General features: G+C 34.6%; 1 protein-coding gene across 3 annotated transcripts in view; it reads left to right on the top strand.

Moving 5' to 3' along the window:
• The first annotated feature begins 2,441 nt into the window (after positions 1-2,441).
• LOC145935802 (uncharacterized) overlaps positions 2,442-27,684 on the top strand; it is a 188,830-nt gene continuing 163,587 nt past the window's right edge. For 2 of the 3 annotated variants that reach the window (XM_083037435.1, XM_083037426.1), the window contains exons 1-3: positions 2,442-2,681; positions 3,451-3,653; positions 3,743-3,784. The gene's annotated coding sequence lies outside the window, so the exon portion shown is untranslated. The remainder of the gene's footprint in view (positions 2,682-3,450; positions 3,654-3,742; positions 3,785-27,684) is intronic. The other variant, XM_083037444.1, reaches the window with a different exon arrangement.

The following is a 27,684-nucleotide window of genomic DNA, read 5'->3' as shown; positions in this document are numbered from 1 at the left end:
ATAAATATTCCAATTCGAAGACAAAATAAAATAAAATAAACAGATATTTAATTTACTTATGCAAATATAATATCCCGATTCAAGAACAGGAGATTTTTTAACGTCTGACTGCAAAAGCTATATAACTGATGGGAAAAAATTTTAAAACGTCTGAGGAGAAAAATATACACACGAAGAAACTAAAGATAAAATTTTTGCTTGTAAATGGGTCGCCGCTCTCAACGTGAACTTATTTCTCCCCCAAGCGCGATACATCCACGGAGCAGTCGCCGGATTAGTTCCTCGCTATAATTAGTCAGCGTTACGAGACATCAGGCCGCGAAAATCTCTAATGCGCGAGCGTCAGTCATGCCGAAAACAAAAACCGCCAATTTGGATGGAAAACCGGTGAAATAAGGGAGGGAAACCATCGACCAAGACCGACGTCGCATTAAAGCGGATATACCTTCGCGAATCTGAAAGGTCGGCGGCATCCCTCTTCCCCCTTTTCCCTCCCCTCTTTTTCTCTCCGTCACTAGCTCCGGAGTTAGCTAGGAGCACACGACAGGACAGCACCACGTCCTCTTCAACATTCATCCTCTGAAGAGGAAAACCCTGGGAGAAACTCAGCGTGGAAATAATGAAGCAAACGACAACGAGGAGGCGGAAGAGCGCGCGCTAGGGGTTGGCAAGGGGAGAGTTCCGGCTATTCACCACTTTCCGCGTTCGCATTTATTACAGACCTACCCCCTGCCACTTCTTTTTCTCGCGACGATACGGATACGTACGTAGATACGAGCGCAAACGTGTGCTTTACGTGCTCATGCATACGTTTATGGCTCCGAGCTTACGCGTGTCTTCGTGTCGCGACAGACTCGTATGAACACGTTTGTACGAGTAAGCAATATCGTCACTTTATGAAATGAAAACTCCACCTTGTAAGCGTTTAGAATCCATATCAAACAACATTGGATAAACTACAGATATGCACATTCTACCTTTCTGCTTTTCTACTCTCTACAGTACTCGACGGTCAAATTTGTTAGCGGGATAATTTTTTAAAACGATTTCTTTCTTGGATGAATCTTCAAAAGCAAAAGAGATTTAAATGATAGGTGAAAAAAGTTATAAAGCATAATTATTATTTCCATATTATATATTAAATTATAAAATATAGAAATTATTATAAATTATTAGACTTTTTTTAAGAAAAAGACAAAACCGAAAGAGAGTACTAAATTGAGAATAATTTAAATCTATGCAAAGATTATGAACAGGCTAATAAAATATAGTTTTAGGCAGAAGAAAAGAGTGCGAAAATTTTAATCTGAAGAAATCTTGGTGAAACTTTACATTGCTACGTAATTGATGGACAGACGGTGATTAAAGTAACGCCGCATAATTAATGCGGGAAAACTTAAAAAGTTTCTCGTTCGAGATGTAATATGCATGTATAATGTGACGGCTAAGTGTCACACGCTACCGGAAGCGGTGAAATTTGCGCGCCGTCTGTAGACGCGACTTTAAATTTACATTTGAGAAATCCCCGTCGCGAGAAACGGAAGCCAAACGACGGTGCACGTCGGCTAACTTTTCCGCCGCACTGACAGCTCGACGTTCGAATCCCTGAAAATCCTGTGTAAACCCTCCGGCAGAGCCCTCTTCTTTGAAGAACTCTAATACGCGAGAAGCGGGCTACTAGTGTATCCGGCAACATTCTATATCGCAAGAGTGTCATACACGCGCATCATATACACATCGCTTTCGAAAAGAAGGAATCCCGTTTTCCGAGACTGAACCAATTTAATTTACGAGATTAAAAAGATACGAGAGTACAAGAAGAATCGGAGGATCAATTTTTTTGTAACTGCTCGACTTAATTTCCACCAGTTTTTCCAAAGAAGGCTGCGAGTGCTGCAGGTCAAATTCTTCGATAAATCAATACATTGAACTGTATGAACAAAAGCTGGCGGGAGAGAGTCTAGGCGTGAAGAATGTAAGTTTTCCAACGTAAATCTCTCGCATCGTAAATCCTGTATCTTAACGCTCGTAGATTGTATTCACCCAGCAGAAAAGAGTAACAATTGACAGATATTTAGCGAAATTCGCTACGAAAAAACTTTTTACATATTCAATTAAATTTTATAATACGTTTCAGATTATATATTATAATAAAAATTATGTAAAAGAGCATCACTCGCGATTAAAATGAGCAAATCGCATTGATACTTCTTGCTGAAAATTAAAGATGGAGAAGGTACGACAAGTCGAATGTGTCCGACATGATGTTCGGGACGAATGACCGATTTCCATCCGCAGGGCATCGAGCGGCAAAATCTCAGCTTCCGCTGATGCGCGGTCCCGGTGTGCTTTCGAATGCGCAAAGCAATTGCGCGTCGTAAGCTCGAGTCGCGTGGTCGGGAACCTTGAGAGAGAGAGGGTTAGTGTCGCCGTCACGGCAACGTAACGCGAATCGTCCCCGCGATGTCACCATCACACTGGTGCGGGTGTCCCGTGTAACCTGATTCATATCCCTTCGCGAACTGAATGAGCTGGACGAGAAATTTACTCGCATTCCGAAAGACCCTCGTTCTCCTCTGTGTATGTTTGACATAGCGCAATTTTTGTGGATATTTTCGATTAAGCGGAAGAAAAATAAGGCGTGCAAAGGACAATATTGCGACTGGTAATCGTGAAACTGGGTAAGTACTCTAGTAAAAGTCTATTTTTTGGAGCCGCGTGCCGGTCACCTCTTATTTGTCAAGCTCGCATTTATCCTATCAACTTTCATCGCGGCTTAACGAGAGCGTACAGAACCGCGGTGGTCGACCGGCCGTACATATCGATCAGTCAGCTGTCACCCGTAGAAATTCAATTAATATTCACGAGGGCGGTCGGCACGTCACAGGTGCCACTCGACAACCGACGAAACTATATATACATACAATGTTACAGATTGAAATGAAAAATATTATATGAATAAGGAAATTTTGTGTAACGCCGCGCTATATGTATGTGGGAAAGTGCAATTTGTCGCCCGAAAAAGGAAAAAAGAATTACTAACGAGATCGGACCAGAGATATTAATCGTATCGAGATGCATTTTCCGATCTCTACGAGATGTAAAAGAGAAACTGCTCGGAGCAATTTATATCCTTCTTCCGATATCCGTTTATCTAAGCATAATCATTAGAAACGATTTCTAACCTTTGTATTGTATATTTATCAATCGCATATCATAATTTCAACGTTAATATGTAGGCGTAATTGTTCGAAACGTATATTTCGCGAAAAATTGGATGCAAAATCTTTTGCCAACATAACTCAACTTAATCTGTTGTCGCGCGCGCGAATGTGTTGCGATCCGTGGATATATTTATCGTTAATTCTAGTTTACATATTTATATTGTGTATGTTATAATGCGAAATAATAAGATTATTCTAATATATGTATGTATTTTATTTGTTACAGGTATCACACACATTGCGATACACAGTGCGATTCACGCGTCATGTCGGGAGTGCCGTGTAAAGTATCGCGCGTCGGGAGTGCCGTGTAAAGTGTCGGGCGATCATAATTATTCGTATTTTGGCGAGTATCGTGAGTGCTATGAAGGACCAAGAGAGGAGGAGGGGACCCGGGGAGGCGTCAAGCGACAGCGGAGCAACTTTGAGGTATGCGAAATAAAAACATTTGTTCTAAATTGCATTGTTTATGAGATAATCGACACACACATAACATAATTTGAATATTTTGTTTTCAGATCAATGTGTGCTGTACTACAACTCAGCTATTGCACGTATCGGTGAGTGAGAAATTGTTGATTTTATAATATTTCTATAGTGGTAATATGGAGGTGTACCTATATAATATGTTGAAAATATTAAAATAGTAACATTTTAAATAATATGTTATATAATATCTTATTCGCGATTAATATTTTTTGACAAAAAATATTATAACATCCCTTTCTAAAAAAGACATATTAATTGTAAGTCGATTCTCGCAAGTATTGTTGCATCTTTTCCGGGATGCTGATTGACTGTTTCGATTCGCATTGTGCGTTATATTTGTAGCATCGAGGCTGTCATCACGAGGATTAGTAGTTTAACAGTTTGTTCAAAATAAAATAAAGAATATGTTTTAAATAATATGTTATAATACTTTATCCGTGATTAATATTTTTTGACAGAAATCAGCTGATAACTGTCAAACATATTAATCGGGTTTAAAGTATTATAATATATTATTTAAAATTAATGGCATTATTTTATTTTATTTTATTTTGAACAAACTGTCAAACTACTATCCCTCGCGATGACAGCCTCTCGATGCTACAAATATAACGCACAACATGAATCTTGAGAGCCAATGAGCTTCACAGAAAAGCGACAACAATAAACTTCGATATATGCGAGTATCGACTTTACATATCTTTTTTAGAAAAGGACAAAGTAATATTTAATATTACATACAAAGTTAGAAGTTCAAAAATATGTATTTAACTAATGTAATTATATTTTAATAACAATATTTTGTTATGATATAACTTTGTTTCTTTCTATTTTGGAGAATAACGAATAGCGCCGTCGTATATTAATATGCAATATTTCGTCAAAGTGACGTTGCGCTGCTGCAATCGTTGTAATTCGCCAAAATGATCGCGCGCTTCGCGTCGCCAATTTCGTGACAATCCATCGTATGAGCGCGTCGTCGCGAGGCACGTGAGTTTCGTTTCGGCTGCTGGATTTTCGGGGTGATTATCGTGAAACTCAGGTATCGACCTAACCTACTCGTTACGAGAGATAGTCGAACGGATTTCGCCGGAGCTCGGGATATTCACAGGAGCGTGCAGCTTTTCGCGATTATTGCGAGACCGGGGTTGTTATCGTTGACTCTCTGCATGGAGGATCCGCCGGCTCCAGTAGTAAAACTAAAAGCGCAAATGCGAACCGCAGAAAGCTATTCAAACAGGCGTCAGTGGCAGACAAATTCCAAGCAAAATTAAATATAGTGCTCGGATGGCGGGTCACGAGATCTCGTACATCTGCCGCGAAATTGATCCTGTACGTGTTCTCTGAAAAAATATATAAAAAACACGAAAAAGCTTCCGAGGTTATTTACCGTCAGAATAGATGTGCAGCAGCAAAAAAATGACCACTTGAAAAATATTTTATAGATAATTCTATCTTTATTATTTTTTTTTCTTTCACGGCACTTTCCTTAATTTATATTTTGAGCTCCGGAAGCAAATTTTCTTGTAATATTGTGATATTATTCTGACGAGCAGATTGGATCCCTTATGAGAAAAAAATTTTAATACTTTGTTGTAATTATAATGTTTATCATCGTAAGCTGGCACATAAAGCTGGCATGAAAATTGATGCTAATGCTTGTAATTTTGTAATTATGATTATGGAAGATATACTTGATATTGCATAATAATTCTTCTTTCGTCGTCGATCTTTTTTGCTGGCGTTTATAATAGGTCGTCAGCATCGAAGCTAAAAATATAAGGATAATACGCAACGATGATAATGTATGGTAAACTCAAAACGGCACCGATGTCGTTGTTGATGCATGAGAGGCGTTGCACCTTTGGTTAATGAAACATTAACCAGATGTTATATTATTGAATTTAAGCGCTTTTCGTGAGTGCACTACTTCGATTGGCTGCTCCTCGCAAATATGTATTTATCTCGATTAACGAGAAAATCACAAAAAAACCAATATAAAAACAGAAAAAATGTCCATTCAATAAATCATATATTTATTGATTATTTAATTGCCTTTTTAATATTTGACAGGTATTGTATAATATTGTATAACGTCAAAAGAAATTGAGATTTCGCAAAATATATAAAAGAGCAATATTTATTTATTATTTATACTGTTTATTCTGGTATTACAGAAAAGCTTGTGTAAAATTATATCAATTTGTAATTATTTTTATTTTGAATCTACTATTATCACGTAAGAATTATATATTCATCCTCACTTTAAGCGTGATAATAAACATGGACATAATTACAACAAAGTATTAACATTTTTTTCTTACAAAGGATCCAATATACCTGCCATCAAAATAATATCACTGTTACAAAAAAATTGCTTCTGACGAAACTCAAATATAAATTAAGGAAAGTGTCACAAAAGAAAAAAAAATATTAAACAGAAGATCGAGAAATTGATGAATCTTCTTTATGCATCTTATATTTTATTCAAATGAAAGAACGTTAAATGCGTTAGCATATTTTTCCTTTACAAGTCGCGTTAAAAATTAAATTACACAGTAGGTCGTTAAAAATAGATCAATATTACGATAATAATGTGATATATTCTCGCGTTATTAATCTCTCGGGTTGTTAACGAAAACGCTAAAGAGCGTGCCTTATCGCATTCCATTGTACTTCGTTGAGCAGATTTCATTTTGCGTATCTTGCGCTTAGTACAACTACGGGAATACAAAAATAGGAGCAAACACCGTTTTCCGTTTCAGGCTTCACGCTGCCTCTGGGATAAAGTTGAGCGGCGAAACAAAAAAAAATCGAGAAATGTGCGGTTGCACGCATAGAACGCGGACGCGGATCAGCGATACAGCAGCAATAATTTATCGGCCAATTTGCCCGGCATTGATATCTCGCGATTAAACGCTCTATGCTCTCGACGATTGCCGAAACTTCTCTGCTATCCGGCCGAAATTGTTCAAACGCGTCAAGCTTCGCGCAATATCATTGTATTTGTACGACCGTCGTGGCTCGACGAAATATCGTTTTAAAAATTCATAGCGTTATAGAGGCCGCATGAAATATCTACAGCGTCGAAAAAAAAGAGTCCGATGGCGCAGGGCGTGTTGAGTTTAAACTTTACGCAAAAATACATAAATATACATATATATGCTCGACAGAACTAAGAGGATTACAAAATATAATACTAATCTTTGTCGTTCGACATGTTCAGCTCATATGAATCCGTTTGGATTTGTGTATACGAGCTAGAGGAGTGTCATAGAGATGCGATATTTTCCAGACAATCGAATAATTGCCGTTAATTCAATTACTTTTTACAGCATTTTTTGGTTAAACGCAGTATTGATGTAACGATCGAAAAATATTTTCAACGAATGTTATATAAAAAAAGAAAAAGTCAGTCGGTATCAAATTTAATAAATCGCATTCATAGCAAAATAATTTTATTTGCAAAATGGAAAAGAAAGATTAAGTACATTAATTATATCTTTTAGTTTTTTTTTAAATAATAAATACATTCGGCAGATCACAAATGGACGATTTTTATCGATTTGCATGTAATGGAAGTTCGTATAAAGTTATATAGCAACTATGCATGATAAAGTGATAATTATATTGCAGCTAATATTGTTAAAATTATCCGTGTGCAAAACGCTGGCAGTACAAATGCATCATTTTATTAATGCGCGGTTTATTATCATGGTAGAATTCATTAATTAATTCCAATGTGCGGGTCCAAGATGCGGGTTTCGTTATTATAACAGATTTATGCGTGTACACAATAAAATTTTATATATATTTGTGTATCCAATAATTCGTTAAAAGTAATGATGCATAGTAAAATCACAAACACGAATTCGTATCATTTTCTATTCTTTTTTATTATCAGCGAAATTGATTTTACGGTCGTTTTTGCTTCTAAGGCAGATATTGTCGCTATTTTGTATATCATAAACATAATTACATGTCTCCAGCTTTATATCAGAGAACGATATAAATACAAAATATACTATAAAATATACAAATGTTAGTAACTATGTGTAGCTCTGTAGCAGCTGCAAAAATAACTTAAGAAGGAAGATCTATATATCTGCAGAATTTATACTTAAGATCCGTGCTCGACATAAAGAAAGCGAGCTATGTTATGTGATGAGACAGGTTGCCGTTAAGACAGGAAAATTCGATATAAGTCGCCGCGGAGTTTACCGTGCACTCTTCGGACGCACTTTATGAAATTTACACTAACTACATTACTGTCTTCCATGCCCAGCTGAATGCAATTTCGCGAGAAATATAAACTGAAGCGACGTTACACACCCGGTTCCCCTTCCTCTCTATATATTATTCTCGGACTGAAAAATTTTTGTGACAAATTCATTTTTCGTACGCACTCAGAAATGCAATTTAACTTATTATAATTTTTTTTTATACGTGCAATGAATTTTGTACGAGATATGGTAGACCCGTATTCCGACATCAGCGTTGCAAATTGAACGAAATATCATTATAACCACATCCTATTACGACGAAATACCAGGAGAAACTCGGAGAATTCGACGACACATCCGCATGATACTACTCTTTGATCTCTGTTCTATTCGTTCTCCCTTTACCTTTACCTTTACCTCCCCCGGCCTCCTCCTTTCTACCCTCGTATCTCTTTCTCGCCTTCGCGATCCGATTCGAGCCCCCTCTCAGAATCTGCTGTATGAATTCTCCTCGAAAGGCCGAGGCAATCCGGGCCAAGAGCTAAACCACTCGTCCGATAGGCGTGCTTGCGAGCAATGGCTCGGCATATTCCCGGCAGCGGTGCAGTGCTCGAGCGCGATAGTAGTACCGCACCACGGAAATGGGAAAACTTTTCAGGCACCTTGGAGTACACAAAGTGCTCTTATGTGCGCGCCCTACCTGCGAAAATCGCGCAGGTAACCTCGCGCCTCGCATAACACTTCCCGTCCCGGATGGCGTCTCGAGGATAGCTACGCGAATTTTCTTCTGCGCGCCGCTGAAAAATGAGGCTCGACGCTTCATCAAAAAAGTTTGTTCCTTACGAATCGCACGGTCGTCGAGACGAAGCGTCTCGCGCGGCATGATAAATCTCCAGAAATCTATCGGCGTAGCGTAATGCTACGGATAAGTGTCTGTCACGTTGCTGCTGCAATTTCAATACTACAGAATAGATAGGCAAGTTTACAAAAATAAATTTTACGATAAAGGGTATCGATATGATAAATTGATATATATTATATTAACAAGTGATGATTGATAATGACTTATAAGCGGACGACGTGATAAATTGCAACCTATTAAAATATGCAACAACTCTCTCTGTAAGAAGCGCGAATTGCGAACTAATGTGCAGGACTAAAATGTGATTTAGGACGCACTGAATTCTCCGTGGAATTTAAATGCTCTTCTGCTTCTAAAAAATCCCTTGCATTTCTCTACTTAAAAAAGCAATTTTTCGACACGTCGAGTAACTACGCAGAGGGAGAAGAAGAACAAGGGTGAGGAGGGGACGAGTTATGACATTCACGGGAACTCCAAGCGCGCGTTTAAAATATTTCACGGTTTAAGTAGATTCTCCCAAACCCCCTTTAACTTGTAACCAGAACGGCCATTCGCGCAGGCCGACGTAAACTCTCATGAATTCGAGCATTCGAAACAAGTTCGACCCCTTCTCCCTCTTCCGGTCCGTTTCGCGATGCTTCTTTCCGCCGCGGTCAAAGAGGACCGTGAGACATTTCGATTCAGTTTTCCTATCGCGCTTAATGTTGGAAAAGAGTGAGAGTTACTGGCGGCGGAAAAGTTTTTCACGAGGCCGCGTTGTTTCATTACCTCGTAGCAGAGAGAGGGAGACAGGGACCACTTTGGTTTCTCCTCGCACGTTTACATAAAGACATTATTACGCACTCGCTTGCTCCGAATGGAATAAAATCCGCCGTGGTCTTTTCGTTTGTCTCGGTTACATCTACGGTTCTCGGCGCGACGCGAGCGTGAATTAAAGCGGGCACATAATAATGACTTTTTTATGGAAACGTGTCTCTGGTCGCGTGGGAATGGAATATCATGAACTTTTGCGCAATCTTATTCTTTTCCCTCTCATTCCCCGATTTCTCTCTGCTTTATGATGATGACATTCGTCTCGATACAATTTGCTATAAAATATGATTTATCAGTTACTCGAACGAACACGCGTCGAGTCCGAAGCATCGTCTTGTTCAAGCTTTTTCTCTCCTACTGATTGCGAGACAAAAGTATTGACATAAAATATTAAGACTATTTGGTGACGGCAGAATTTACCTGCGTAAAATATTCGACAAATCATCGGGTATAAACTGATGAAGAAAAGAGGAGCTCTATCTTTACTGTGATTAAAAATGACGATAAAGTATTATATAACTATAAAAAATTAAACTTATTTAAGATATAATTAAGTAAAATATTAACGGCACGTGAAAAATAATCCATAATTTAAAATATTTTATTTAATAATTTCTGGAAATAATATGTACCTATTATCTCAAAAAATTATTCTCATCAACATGTATATAAATCATGGATGCCGAAAGAAAAAATATAGTTGATATATTTTTAAAAACAAGTTAAATCTACTTGTATAGTCATATGTAAAAATGATTATTAGCGCTTTGATAATAATTATCATAAAGAAAGAGATTTTTCCTACATATGTCTATGTATATCTGTATATATAAATTTTCTCTTGCGTGTTTATTTCTTGCTTTTCCGGAATAGGACAACGTAATAGCAACTCACCCGAACTCTCTCGCCGCTAATATATTATATATTGCCATTTATATATAAATCAGTGATTTGTAATATAAACGCGAGTCCAGCAATTTCCGTTAGCCCGCTAGCCACGCCGGGCCGACCGAAACAGGCACAAAGGAATTGGGTGTGTGCAATTGAATCACACACGGTTAATCATAAAACCGATTGTGTTTGGGAGAACAAAACTAAAAAAAAATGATTAACTCTACAATATATATGTTGTTACAAATTTTATTCATATTGCTTCCCTTTCGTACGGTTACATCGGATTACGTACGCATGTCGAAACATTTTTCAACCTGCGGGCCAGATGCTACTTTTGTTGTGTATGTGTGTATGTATGTGTACATACACAGTACTTTTTTGTTTAAATAAAAGCTCAAAATTTTTTTTAAACAGTTTTTAATGCCACTCAGCATTTACGTGATATATAGAAAAAAATGCACCTAGGGAGGTTCTGTGAAATATATTTTTGTTTCACCATTGCCGTTAAACTGATTTTTAGATTTCAGGCATATTAAAGAGTTAAAAAGCACGGATTTTTCTATTTAAAAATGCTTCATTGAATCTATACAAAATACAGATTAAAATTTAATATTCGTTAAAAAATCCAATATATGTATATTCGAAAATATAAAGAGATATCTTTTTACTTATAGCAGAATTTGTAAGTTTTTTGTTTTTATTAAATAAATATGTTTTCAATATAAAAATTCAGAACATTTGTTTTTAATCTGGTGTTAGACCTATTTTGAAATAAAAATAAGTACTCCAATAATTCATACTGTTCATGTACCACAATAAAATTTGAAGTCATCGATCGACATAATAATTAATGTGTCACTAAATCAGTATAAAATATATAAATATATATAATTTTACCAAAGATATAATAACTATTACAAGATAGACCAAAATATTTAATAAGACTACTGCAATATATTTTAGATATTTCTAAAAAAAAATGTTTCACCTGCACCTAATTCAAGAATAAAGGGCGTTTAAGTCTTATAAAGAAAACATTTCATCACCACTGGGTGTGCAACCATCGTACCCTCGTATTTCCACAAAACATTTTCTGCCATATACAACTTGACGGCTGCAGTAACAAGTTTTCTTTCCATCTCTCCGTCTTTCTCGCTCTTACAAAACAAGATGATTTTATTAAATCCCTCTCGGATATCGTGACATTCAATGCAATCTTGCACGTTGCGCAACGACGAGACGGGCAAGTTCTTGTACTACTTTGATCTCTGGTACCGCCTTTGAGATCAAATATCGTAAAGCAACCCATTCCAATTGATTTTATCAAATTTCGTCGCTCTTTAAAAAAAAAGATAGTATTGAGCAATAATTATAATAATATATTAATATATATCTTCATAAAAATTAAATAATATATTAAAAACATTTTATGTCAATACGGATCGTCTTTAGAAATCTTCGTAAACAAGTAATTCCTCTTTTTTGGATCGGCAAAATTTGTTTATTCTCATTGTGCGAAATGAAGAATTCCGAAACGATATCCGCGATAATTTTTTCAATATCTTATTTAATATGTAATTTTTATGTGTATATAAATTTTTTTACTTCTTTCACTATATATCTTTTTCGTTGGGATTTTTCTAATCGGCTCATTTAAGCGATTTGCACAGCTGTATTTACGAAGACTTAAGGCGTATCGATTAAATCTATTGAATGAGTTAGGGAAAACGCTTTTATGTTGTGTCGTTCCCCCGAATTCTTTCAGAATAAGTTAATTGGAAAACTTTCTATAGTAGTTCTCTCCGGGTTTTGTTCTGTTCTTCCGTCCTTTCTAAAGGTACACGGATCGCTTGCTTTGGAGATTTCCGTAATGCTGAAATCAGCATCTTCGGACGGAGCTATACACCGAGAGCTTACATGTGTAAGTTGAACGGTTTTGTTGTAGGGTCGATTCTATTATGTCATCGAGAGAAATAGCTTATGTGCGCTAATGCCCGATATCTTTTGAGATTAAGATATGCTGATACAATTATTATTATACAAAATATTATTAATATTACTGTTTGTCACATTGTATGTATATGTGTGTCACATTTTTACGATTTTTAATTTATTTTTAGAAATATCTAATATCTTCAAGATAGATTAGATCTTAGATATTAAAAAATATATAAAAAGAAAAATCTTTGTTATTAGAGTAAATGGTTATGGAAATAAGTTTTACGAATATGATTGAATTGCAGATCTGTCTCGCGCGCGTTGCATTTGTCTCAAAGTTTCGATATATCGTCCCTGACATTGAGTCGAACGCGTGTTTCGAACGTGTGGAGTTCGATATCATCTGTCTTGAAGTGAAATATATCTAATTTGCATGTAAACGAGCAAGAACTCTCGACACTTACCAAAGCTGTTTCGTCATGTTAACTTTAGCGTGACTACAGTGAAACACGATCAAAAAAAAATTTGACCTGCAACTTTGTCTTAAGTGTGATGATTCATATCTCCAGGCTACATTACTTTCGTTTTATAAATCTTTCACGTAACATTTCGATACAATTCAATTATCAATCATAAGACGCTATTTAATGTAAAAACTGGAACTAACTTTAAGATATTTATATATAGAGATTCTTTAATTCCTTTATGAATCTATTTTTCTCAATAGATTTTCAATTCATCATGAATATTGTAAAAAGAGATGGCATTAAAAATTAAAAATTTTAGCTAGGCTAATTCAATTAGTTAAAATTTAATTAAATTACTCAATTAGTTTTACGTGAAGATAAAATAGCGATAATTGTGGAATATCCTGTTTAAAAGAAGTGTCATGCAATATATATCAGTTCGCTGATATCGTCATTTTAAAATGGTTCCTTTCTACAAAGAAATATTAATCTCGACACGATCTTAAAGATTAAAGTCAGTATTAGTGTTACAACAATAGTTGCATGTATATTACATCCTTATTATATGTAAGACTTTCCGAGACACGACATTAGCAACGCTCTACTACCCGTGATCATGAGAGCACTTGTAGTTAGCGCCGAATTCCTATTCAGAACAGCTAACATAGTTCTAACATCACGTAGAGCAAGCCAGAAATGCCAAGGAACCGGTACAAGATCAATATCAAGATGGCGGTCTCTTATACCTGTTAGCTCGCTTGAAATCCGCCTGTGCTGTATTGCCGAGATAGCCCGGAGCAAATGTTCTGCACAAATCCGGATTTATTGGATACAAATTTCTCGGAAAGCGCCAGCTGAAAAGACTCATATCGATAAAATCCAGATACGTTTTCGTAACACGAGTCGTTATACTAGTGCGATATATTCGGCATATGTGCACATTGTTCAATTGCACAACTGCAGCGCGTATTTTGTACGCAAGAAGTATGACTTTTATAATAAATAATATAATAATTAATAACAGACACCATCAATATTTTTTTTCTTATTATATTGTAATTCTTATATATAATATATATAGAGAGAATTTAATATATATATATATATATATATATATATATATATATAGAGAGAGAGAGAGAGAGAGAGAGAGAGAGAGAGAGAGAGAGAATTTAATATATATATATATATATATATATATATATATATATATACAATATATCTCCTGTCGACAGTCAGACAAATCAGATTCGAAACGCGCCGTGAGAATATCGTCAACGCGTCTACGTTGCAATCTGTCAATTTGCGCCAAAAACATGCGAGTTTACCTTGTCGCTAGAATTCACGATGCGTATTCCTATGGGAGATAAACAGGAGTTCGTGACAGTACCACCATCGACAAGGGTTGCTTTACAAAGATGGATCGACTGTACTGACCTACAGCGATGATCGACGAGCCACCCGTATCTCCATTCCCCTACATAGCTTCCGGAATGGAGCTCTCATTCCCTCCCGAAATTCCCGGAAAAAGGGGGGTCGTGAGAAAACTGGACATCGTAAAAAAAAATCGGAAGGTGACAGATATGCATCTTATGTAAAAGCTTACATTTCATCCAGTACATATTTTTTCAGCAACCAACTGAATGGGCCGCGATTGGTTATTTCGTACTCGTGACGAATAGTTTAACACACATTGTCGGAAGCTTACTATAAATCTTTATGACATGTGAAATAGTCTGCACGTCGTGATATCATATTCTTGTTCTGAATGATACAAAGCATAGCTCAATCGTATCTCTAACATAACTATCTTATTTAAATATTTTTGATTTTTATTTAAAATATTTTTACGATTAATCATAATTGATAAATAATGTAAATATCACAATAATACATTTTTATCTTAAATACGATGTTAAAAAATAATACTTTACCAGTATTAATGTAAGTTTAAAAATAATACGTCAGAGATAAATTTCACATTATGAAAATATAATATTAAAATAGTAATAGTATTTTATACTACTTTTTTCTCCCGCATTATCATTGACATAAATTCCAGTTTTAATTTTTTATCATATATTTTTTGCGGATTGAAGTAATTTTATACACGCGTGTGACAGATATTCTTATTAATGTGGAAAAAAATTTTAAAGATAATTGATACTTTTACTGATCATGATTCTTCATATTTCTATTTTATTCATACTTCATATCACATTACACAAAAGCATCTTTTGAGACATTAACACCACGACTGCTATTCTGATCAATAGTTTTTTCCCTAGCTAGATCGAACCTATTTATTTATATGCTGTTATTTTTAGAAATATTAATAATTTATAACATTTCATCTTTTACATTTATCAGTGTAACTTTAATATTACACTTAAAAGATCAATTAAGATCCAAATATGATCCAAACTGCTTGGCGAATAAACTATTTTAAACTCAGATTTTGGTTGTATCTAGATAAATTTATGACTTGAATATCTTCAATTATATAATAATAATTAATGAAAATCGATTATATAGTTATCGGATACAAATATATTTCATACAAATAGCATACTTTTTTTATTCAGATGTAAAACACTTTGTTTGAAAACTTTTATTATTAATCATAATTTTTAAAGAAATGCATTTTATGTCACTTATCATTTTCAATATATGTCGCATCAGCTATTTAAATTTAACTCAATATTTTAGAGATACGATAATTATAATTGTAATAGCACATAAATAAAATAATGAATTAATAAGTAATAAATAATGTAAATTGCCTATATTTCCGCGAATTATTTTCACAAGTGTATCTTTTAAAAAATATAACAAGAGATTATATCTAGATTTCAATATTTTAAACCAGAACCACGCGCGACTCAAAATATACAAAAAGATAATTAAATTCATATTAAATTCGCGGTTATTACACTGTCCAAAACTTAACGATAAATATAATAAAAATAACTGACAAGAGTAGAAACTTGGCCAGACGATTGACGACTGGCACCAACAAAGTACATTTGTAGTTTAGAAGTTGGATATACCATAATACAATACGACGAATAACAAAGTAGCGATTGTTTCGTAAGATAATATAGTACATAGGAGTCGCTTTAAATGGTGCTTCGCAGAAAAGTTAACGAGCACCGGTGCGGCACAAGAGAGAGAAGAGAGAGGAGCATACAATGCGAAACTTTCTACCCTATATTCAAAACCGTCACATTCGGATTCACGCGAATGGCGATGCAACGTTACGAAGTTTACGTAATGAAACTACAAAGTTTCGTAGCCACTCAAGTCACCATCAATAACGACCAAGATACGATAAATCTATATAGCAAGATCGCGTGAATATCTCTCGCGATCTCGTTGCATTTCCTTTGGGCAAATACAATATAACTTGTAGTTTAAAACAACACAGGAACCTACGAGACAACAAATATATTCTTGAATACTACGAGTGATTTTTATTAATTTTGCAAGAAGAAATATTGTCCCTTCGAATAAACCAAATATACGTGAATATGACAGAATATATACTAAAGGATCACTTCTTTTCTCCTCTCATTACTTTTCGAGATATTTTATATTCAAATTAACACATTTAAATTGAATTTAACATTCTCTCGAAGTCGCCTAAAAATCGTAATTATAAAATGATATGCATGGGAACAAAAAAAATTGCACATTTAATTATAGATACATTAATATTATCCAAGTACGTTTTCCTGTTTCATGGAGATCGTGCTGTCATGTTTGACTCTCGCAAGCGCTAGATGTATTTCAACAACAAACGCGATTACCTACTGCTACGACTGTCAGTGGCGAGATCAACAGGAGGATGACTTAGAGTGGAGCGAGTATGAAATATACGCGTCGAGATGCATATATCGCACTCCCGCCGCAATAATACGCGCGCGCGCAATCTCTCGAAAGTTGCATAATGTCGCACGCGAAAATGCTTCCGTGGGAAGATATGCATCAACAAGTCTGTAGAGCGTGCACTCTATCGGTCTGAAAGCGAGCGCTGCAACGCGACGTGAGTAACCCTCGACGAACGACGTCGAGCTCAAACCGTCTCTCTCAAACTTTTGCAAGCACGTACCACCGTCGTCGGTTCTCTCCCTAACGAGTCGCGCGGATCTCGTTTCATAATTTTACACCCCTGGCCCCGTCGTTTCTCCCTTAGCGCGAGAGCGCGAAAAACGCCGCAATTGCGACCGGCCGAATCCAATTTGGCGAAGGACAATATTCGGGATTACGTCTGCACAAAGCTTCGCCGTTACTACTTCGGCGACGTAAAACTCTGCGAGCGTCTCTCTTTCTCCCCGCGTAAAGCGTCTTTGTGCCAATCGCGCTTTTCCGAACCCAGTCGAGGTCGCTCTGCAACTTTTCGACTAAATATCGCCGCGGAATTTCGTACTTCCATTTCGCGTCTAACCATTTCTGCTGCTGTCACATTGCTGGAATATTTCCGATTGCGCTGCGCATGCCACCTGTCTCGGTATGAATTATCAATTCGGGACATTAATGTACATTAATCGGGGCATTAAGGTTAATTAACCGGAATACTTGCAGATAAAAAATAGATTAATAATCATGTAGAAATATTTACAGATTTACAGAATCACCACGTTTAGGTAGAAATTAATTTAATAAAAATGACGTTAAAAATATCATTACGTTTTATAAAAATTTTACATGAAATATAAATATTGTTTATTGTAAAAATTAAAGTTAATATAAAATAAAAATAAAATAGATATTAAAATTTATTTCCTACAACCAAGCAATAAATATTTATCTAAATCTGAAGAAAATTAAATCAATTATTATCAATTATTTATTAATATTAAAAGTATCATTGTGTAACATATCACAGCGTCGATAATCAATTATAATATGAAAAGATTTAATATAAAGCTCGATGCGTTCAATATTCTATGAATTTTTAATATGCTTGCACTGTGTGCAATAACACATTATTCAGATGCAAAGAGAGGAATGTCCGGATGATTACGTGCCTCAAATATCAAACTTTTCCCGAGGCATTCTACGCACCAAGGTCATACGAAATTCCACTTTATCGGAAATTCCGATAGAAATACCAATGACACCTGCGAAGTAATTCGCGGCTATGAAGAAGAGCGATTCTGCGGTACGTGCACGTTCATAGATTCGACAATATCGGCTGATGCTGACCATTCAGGAAGGACGGAATAGCCGCTTGATCATTTGCGTGATAAGTTACGCGAGGATTATTTACGGTTAGCAATTATCCGATCTCCGATATCATATGAAGGAGGTACGAGGAGGCATTTCCTGTCGAATGAAGGAGTGAATTATCGTCAACCTGCATTATATATTCAGGACAATCGAGGGTCTCTTTCGTATATTGGTCGTAAATATGTAGATCGCAGGCAATCCCTGCGATAATGCAAACTTATAGGATATTATGAATGTTTGATTTATTTTCTAAAAATTTTTTAAATCTCGCATTACTTTAAATTTTAATTTCAAATCTTATATTCTTCATTTATTTAATTTGCGTATGCGCTTTTTTAATATTGTTTTTTAACAGATATTAATGAATTATTATTAATGTAAATTATTATTATACGTTACTTTTACAAATAATATAATTAAAAATTACTCTGCACATTATCCTCTGTATGTCAAACTAGACTTTAAATTATTTGATTAGAAACTTATAGTGACATAATTATTATTTCGCTCTTTTATACGTAAGAAATGATGCGCAGCTGCATATTGAACGAATGTATTATGAATAATGTTGCGAAAACAAGCTTTTTCCGCATGCTAGCGCCGATGATGAGGAAAGCTCGACTTTTTTTATATCAAGTTTGCCACCGTGTGCTGCTTGCGCTACTCTTTGGCATCTTCGTGGCATAACTTATAAAAAAATCGAGATGCCTCGCTTAAGGTAAAACTTTGCTACTTTGCATTAGGCACGTTCTCACCAAGTTAGGGATCCGTCGTCACATCGCTTCGTGTGACTTTTCGAAAAGTAGTACACACTCGTTTGGCAACTTTATCAGATTAAGACAATAAATAATAATTTGTAAAATCTAGGAATAAACAGCACATTTAATCGTATTATTTATTAAATATATATATGCTTCGGAATATGCTTCGGAAGAGAAAAAAACCAGTTAACAAGGAAGTGGATACTAATAATATAACACTCGAAACATGGACGACGTACTTCAAAAATCTACTTGACAAGCAAGAACCAATGGAAAATAACGAAAACTCCGGATTACATGTCTCTCAAGGAGACTCAGGCAGGGGCGAAATAACGCTAGAAGTACAAAAAATCATTCGCAAATCTAAAAACAGGAAAGCACCGAGCATTGATAATATAACCAATGAACTGATTAAATACGGAGGACTAGAAGTACAAAAGGAAATAGCCAAACTGTTCCAAAATATTGTAGAATCAGGAACAACGCCAAACGAATGGAAAACCAGTATTATGATACCTATAGTATCAAGAAAGGGTGCAAAAAAACTCAAACTATAGAAGAATAACCCTGCTAAGTTCAGTATTAAAATTGCTAACGGAAATACTGGCAGAAAAAATCAACAACGAAATAATCATCTGTGAAGAACAAAAAGGCTTTAGACCAAACAGATCGATGGTGGACGTCATTTTCATCCTACGGCAGTTGATCGGAAAATCAATGCTGGATCTCAACATCTTAAAAGACATAAAAGCAATAAAGATAGAACGACATCGTCTTACCATAAGAAAAAAAAGCAAATTTATTAAATTTTCGTCTGTGCAGAAACTTGATCGCGTAAGATTTTTTTGTTATAAATATTTTTTGTCTAGCAGAAAAAATAGTAAAAATCATAGATGTTGAAGTAGAGATGCACATTTAAGCATGTTTTCAGAATTTTTCACTCGATGATAAAAACAAAATAAAAATATACGAGTTTGCGCCGTTTGTACAATCAATATAATCGATTCATTTTAAACATTTCATTCTTCTCTAGTTATAAGCAGCTTATGTCCCGAATAAGAGATATTGAGGTAACTTTACATCGATAATACCGCAGCCGTTTAAACGTAGAACCAAGTTAGATGAAACCTAGACCATTACTTACATATTATACTGATATTATTGAAGTTTGTAGCGCAAGTAATGGCGTGTCGTGGATGATGTAAACAGCTTTGCAATAATCGGCTCCTACAGGAACCGCTTTGTCATATGGCAACACTTATGCCGATATATATATATATATTTGCCCAAATTCGATTTACCGTATGTAACCGCGCGGCATGTAACCGCTTTATGGCGCGCATTACACACTTATGTTCGCTGAAATTGTGTTTATATATATATATATATATGTAGCTCTTGTTAGAAACGCGTTCCACGCCGCATACCTCGAATAACCATTTATCCCTATAGTCTTATTACAATTGTCGCAGTATGTCACGGCGAAGCACACGCATATTTGCGGAGAATTGTTTCGCAATGCCTGTAATAATTATTTCGCGCGGGGGGTGTGGGAAGGGAGAAAAAAATTAGTATGCTACTTTACATTGCTCTAATCTTATTTTCAAGCACTCGAGAGATACACACATTGTTTGTTACTTACATTTATATCTCTCTTAATGCGATTCTATCCTATAGAAAATGTGGCTCAATCCTACATTTTATCGGTAAATTTCTTCGAAACGCGGACTACGTAATCGAATAATTTCGAGGATTTCGTGCCCTCGTATTAAATTGCATGCCAACTTGCGGCTTTAACACCGCCTTCTCTCAACATGAAATCGAATTACGGGACACCGTACTTCGGGCACCAGCACCATTTCATACGATTCCTTCGATGACAAAATCTACCTCGTTTGTTCTCGCAATTCTGTGAGAATGAATCTGATTATTTCGATTCTCACTCTACGTGCTCTCCCATGTGTGCTCTCGATACCTATGTACGCAGATTTTCGGAATAGCTCTCGGTTATGTAATGTAGATGCAAATAATACTTTGCGTCTCTCACATTGTGACGATTGACATTGTGTATTAATTACGATAATTCATCTTGTTTCAATGATATACATATATGTATATGTTTTTAAGAAAAAAATCAAATTATAGTAAATATAATAATTTGAGTTAAAGTTATAAATTTACATATTATAAATTATAAGTATTAATATATATTATAAATATTATAAACTTTGTTATAAATATCTTTTTAAGAAAATTAATTATAAACAATTGTTATAACTTTTGAACCGCTAAACTACAAACGAAAGGAAAATCACTACAAACAACTATAAACGATTCTAAAGAAGACTGCGCAAGCGGATTTGCGATATCTTTAAAATTAACAAATTTACCTCTTGGACGAATAAACAATTGTTTATAACTTTTGAACCGCTCAACTACAAACGAAAGAAAAATCACTACAAACAACTACAAACGATTCTAAAGAAAACTGCGCAAGCGGATTTGCGATATCTCAATGTCGGGTGCGAGTCAGTAAAAAAAATTTTTTTATTTATTAATTGATAAAACTACAAACGAAATTATTGTTACTACAAACAAAATGCTATCATTTTCCGTTTTAAAAAATTAATTTTTAAAAAGTCGGGTGCTAGGTTCACATAGCTCGTTGTGAGCGAATAATATTTTATTACTTTATCAATAGAATTTATTTTTTAAATATTTGTAAATAAAATTTTAAAAAAATTGTTGTAAGAAATAATAACATTATTAATGCTATTATCGCGATATTTGTCGAATTATTCAAACGAAGAATAAAAGCGTGCAGGGATGAAAAGAGTTCGGACGCGTTACTATTGTCGCTTATATTAGACGGATAATCACTGAAATCGGCTGACCTGTGCTACTTTCTATCCCTGATTAATCGCCAGACTCGGAAAAAATCACTTTCTCATTATTATTGCATATGTACATTATATTGCATATTATATGCGCGTATAATATGACTCATTTGAGCGAGATTTGTTAAATAATTTTGTCGAAACGTTCATATATACATGATGTCATATGATATAAAACTTTTTAGGGATAGAAAGTAGCACTGGTCAGCCGATTTCAGTGATTATCCATCCGATATAAGCGACAATAGTAACGCGTCCGAACTCTTTTCATCTCTGCACGCTTTTATTCCTCGTTTGAATAATTTCGACGAATATCGCGATAATAGCATTAATAATGTTATCATTCCTTACAACAATTTTTTTACAAATATTTAAATAATAAACTCTATTAATGAAGTAATAAAATATTATTCGCACGCGACAGCTATGTGAACCTGGCACCCGACTTTTTAAAAATTAATTTTTTAAAACGGAAAATGATAGCATTTCGTTTGCAGTTGTTTGTAGTAACAATAATTTCGGTTCAAAAGTTATAAACAATTGTTTATTCGTCCAAGAGCTAACTTTGTCAATATTTAAGATTTTTCAAATCCGCTTGCGCAGTCTTCTTTAGAATCGTTTGTAGTTGTTTGTAGTAATTTTCCTATCGTTTGTAGTTGAGCGGTTCAAAAGTTATAAACAATTGTTTATTCGTCCAAGAGAGCTAACTTTGTCAATTTTTAAGATTTTTCAAATTCGCTTCCGCAGTCTTCTTTAAAATCGTAGTTGTTTGTAGTGATTTTCCTTTCGTTTGTAGTTGAGCGGTTCAAAAGTTATTAACAATTGTTTATTCGTCCAAGAGCTAACTTTGTCAATTTTAAAAATTTTTTAAATCCGCTTGCGCAGTCTTCTTTAGAATCGTTTGTAGTGAGTTTCCTTTCGTTTGTAGTTGAGCGGTTCAAAAGTTATTAACAATTGTTTATTCGTCCAAGAGCTAACTTTGTCAATTTTTAAAATTTTTTAAATCCGCTTGCGCAGTCTTCTTTAGAATCATTTGTAGTGAGTTTCCTTTCGTTTGTAGTTTAGCGGTTCAAAAGTTATAAACAATTGTTTGTAACTTTTGAACCGCTAAACTACAAACGAAAGGAAAATCACTACAAACAACTACAAACGATTCTAAAGAAGACTGCGCAAGCGGATTTGAAAAATCTTAAAAATTAACAAATTTTATCTCTTGGACGAATAAACAATTGTTTATAACTTTTGAACCGCTCAAGTACAAACGAAAGGAAAATCACTACAAACAATTACAAACGATTCCAAAGAAGACTGCGCAAGCGGATTTGCGGTATCTTTAAAATTAACAAATTTATCTCTTGGACGAATAAACAATTGTTTATAACTTTTGGACCGCTCAACTACAAACGAAAGGAAAATCACTACAAACAACTACAAACGATTCTAAAGAAGACTGCGCAAGCGGATTTGCGATATCTCAATGTCGGGTGCGAGTCATTTAAAAAATTTTTTTTATTTATTAATTGATATAACTACAAACGAAATTATTGTTACTACAAACAACTACAAACGAAATGCTATCATTTTCCGTTTCAAAAAATTAATTTTTAAAAAGTCAGGTGCTAGGTTTACATAGCTTTATTTATATTATATTTTACGTAGAAGGATCGTTACAAATATATTCCGCTTAGAGTTAATGGGGGTTATCGGATTCAGAAAGCAGAGAAACGCCGAAGCGTCACCGCAATTGATACGGAAGGGGCATTAATTAAGTTCAGAAAATCTTTAATTACGGCGAGTTGGTTTTCCACAAAGACGACGGACAAATATAAGTACGGACAGAGTAAGAATCGCCAACTCTTCATCAAAACCCAAGCGGCAAAGGATTTAACAGAAAAATTGCGAGTCGAGTGTGCGTGAGATAATTTTTCGTCCGTAATGACGATGGAAAATAGCAAGACTCTTTATGCTTCGCTTGAAAATGATGCTTCAGTTTATAATTCGCTACTGAGAGCTATAATTAAGCTAATTTTGATTAATTTCTCGCAATGTTAAAACTTCTGGAGATTAGAGTTTACTTTCCATCAAGCCTGTTTATATGAGACGTTTTCTTTGTTTCATATAAATATAAATAGGGCAGAATAAAATTACTTCAAATTATATGCTTTGATGAGAATTATTCTAAATCAGTATATTTGAGCGATATATGTAATTTGATCAAATTAAATAATAAAAAAAATTTGAATAAACAAGATAAATTTGATAAAAACTTAAACTGAAATTTCTATTTCATAAAATTTTATCGATTTTTCTGTTTCACAATAATCTTATTAACATTATGTTTTTAATTGACTAAATTTATTCAGTGAACAGGTTCTGATTCAGCTAGAGATAACAAATCGTTAAATCAAGCTCATTTAATTTTGATATAATTAGATTTCATTCTCTTCAATCCGTTATTTATGCGCTTAATCCTTTTTAATTATGAAAAAGTAATTACATAACAAGATTATTTTTCGATTCGTAATTATAAATACTGGCCATAAATTACTTGGTGTGCATCCTACTTAATCTAGTGCATAATTTCGAAATATCATTTGTTTATTATATCGCTTATTTTGTGACTCGCGTGTATCGGATAAACGGGTCGACATATTTTTTGTATGACCTCTCTGTAAAGAGAGAAAGAGAGAAAAAGAAGGGAGCTCGCATTCTTCGCGAAGGGGTGTCACGGCCTCCAAAGGTATCGATTAGTCTTAGGAGCGCGGGTGTCACGAAAGTAGTACATTCCACTACTTGCATCGGTACTTTTATTACCTCATAGTTGCGAATATAAACACGAAGATCGTAGAGGAGTTAGATAAAAGAATCCACGGGTGGATCCAGTGGTGGATCAGATGTTTCGACAGCGAGGCCGCGTAAAACAACGCGAATCCACGGGGAACGACCGTCATTAAATGAATCACTATTACCAACATATAAATACGCATTGTTTCCTCGATGCATCGTTCTATCGGCATTCGCCGTGCTTTACGTCCGTCCGGAAAACGAACGGCCGCGCCTCCCCAAAATGTATTATACATTTCCGTGCTGTTGGCGTTCACGACGCAGCCAATATTTCCCCCGCATTAAATCAAACGCCTCGGGGGCGGCGCGAAATGTACGATGCTGAAAGAGTCGAAAGAAGTCGATCGTAGGTCGTAGAATTAGGAACATGATCCTGAGACGAATTCAAGATATACGAAGATCGAAGACTACTTACTAAAGCTAAGGCTAAAAAGCTAAGGCTACGATAAATTTTGCAGCCGCGATTAAATTCGCGTGTAATAATTCGCGGCTCGCGAGATCGAGCATCGACCGGGCTCTTTACCCTCGTTACCTCTCGAACGAGGCCGTTCGATCGCGTTCGGGCACACGCGTGTTTCATGCCTCTTGATTTATTCCTGTTCCCGATACATATATGCATCAGCGGTCCTATGTATCGCGAACGGAAAGGACACGATGCCGAGAACGGATAAGAAAGGACAAAGATTGGACAGGATGGGAGTTGTAGAGGTGTCAGTGAACGGATCTTGATGATTGAACTCTTACGCTTTGTGCGACAGGATCGGCGATCTCATTCGAAAAATTCTCTGTAAACGAGTTGTCGCGACAGCAAGCCTGACACTGTCAAAGTAGATGAATTTTATTTTATACAGCGAAGATATTTAAGATAATAATATTGTATATATTATACATTATATATATATGTATATATGTATATTATATATATTATATACAATTATGTAATATAATAATTACATATATGTATGTATATTACACATAATATAAAATATATATATATATATATATATATAAAAAATATACTATGATTATATAAATTATATTTTATATATAATATATAAAATATATTATACTAGAACAACCCAAGCGCGCGTTACGCGCGCGCCATTCTTCGGTTTTGTATTAAAAAAATGATATTAAAAAATAATATAAAGTTTATTTAAACTCGATTAATATTTTTTTACAGAAATTAGTTGATTATAAAGCGTTAATTTACTAATTAAATTTTTAAATAAAAATTTCATAAAAATTAAAATAGTAATGTGTTGTAAATAATATGTTATAATACCTTATTTTCGATTAATATTTTTTGACAGAAATCAGCTGATAACTGTCAAAAATATTAATCGAGTTTAAAGTATTATAACATATTATTTAAAACATATTATATTATTTTAATATGAAAACATTTTTTCTAAACTGCATTGTTTATGAGATATTCGATACACACATATGTATACGGGTGCGATTTTCTCTACCTGCCCACGAAAGGTAGTTCGCGAGTTATCGGACACCCTGTATACATAATTTGAATATTTTGTTTTCAGATCAATGTGTGCTGTGTACTACAACTCCGCTATTGTATCGCTATACGTATCGGTGAGTGAGAAATTTATTTTATAACATTTCTATAGCGGTAATATGGAGATGTATATAATATGTTGAAAATATTAAAATAGTAACATTTAAAATTTTAAATACTGTTATATAATATCTTATTCGCGATTAATATTTTTTGACAAAAATCAGTTGTCAAAAATATTGATCGAATTTAAAATGTTATAACATTCCTCTCTAAAGAAGGCATGTTAAGTCGATTCTCGCAAGTATTGTTGCATCTTTTCTGCGATGCTGATTGACTGTTTCGATTCGCATTGTGCGTTATATTTATAGCATCGAGGCTGTCATCGCGAGGATTAGTAGTTTAACAGTTTGTTCAAAATAAAATTAAATAAAATAATGTTTTAAATAATATGTTATAATATTTTATCCGCGATTAATATTTTTTGACAGAAATCAGCTGATATCTGTCAAAAATATTAATCGAGTTTAAAGTATTATAATATTATATTTAAAACTAATATCATTATTTTATTTTATTTTGAACAAACTGTCAAACTGCTAACTCTCGCGATGACAGCCTCTCGATGCTACGAATATAACGCACAACGCGAATCTTGACAGACAATGAGCATCGCGGAAAACCGACAACAATAAACTTTGATATATGTGAGTATCGACTTTACATATCTGTTTTAGAAAAGGATTATTATATATGTATATAAAATAATATTGGCGATTAAAAAATAGTGACAAGATTTCACGGAAGATCAGTAAATATTTCACAGATTTTCAGTGAAACAACTCAGGCTTTTCTCCTCCTTTTTTGATTATAGCAGTAAAATTTTACTGCTCTCAGTAAGTAGCTACTACTATTAATTTTTTTCAGTAAGATTTCACTATTTGCAATGCTTCACTTACTGAAACTATATTTATCAATGATAATACACTGATTTGTAAGACGGAGGAGCAAAGCGTGAGTTATTTCACTGAAAATCAATGAAACATTCACTGATCTTTTTTAAAATAGGATACATAATAATATGATATAACAAAATTAATAATTCAGAGAGAATTAAGAATATATTATTTTCTAAGAAAATAAGAAAAAAAATTTATTATTAAAATTCATATACAACAATTTTTTACCGTGTACATGCAAATCAATAATTAAAACAAGATTTATTTTATTACATATGTATAAATGCGCGTGTGTTCTAAGAGAGATATACATTAGGCTGAGTTAAAAAAAACCAACACTCTATGCAAAATGATCTTGATTCGACAATGCTAATGGAGTTTACAATATCGCGACACTCTTGCCTTAATCGACCGATGGAGATCGTGATACAAAGGAAGCTTAATTTCGCACCGAGAGTCACCACCGTGGCGAAAAGTTCCCCGGCTATTTGTTTTCAAAATTAAATGTCCACAGCCTACATTGTCGCAAGATGAAAAGCAATTTATACGGCGACGCCGCCAC

Source organism: Prenolepis imparis, unplaced genomic scaffold (genome assembly GCF_030444845.1).
Source record: "Prenolepis imparis isolate NDT839.2.m4 unplaced genomic scaffold, iyPreImpa1.0 SCAF_1, whole genome shotgun sequence".
Taxonomy (NCBI): domain Eukaryota; kingdom Metazoa; phylum Arthropoda; class Insecta; order Hymenoptera; family Formicidae; genus Prenolepis; species Prenolepis imparis.
Note: the sequence above shows the minus strand (reverse complement) of the source record. Positions and strands in the feature narration are given on the sequence as shown.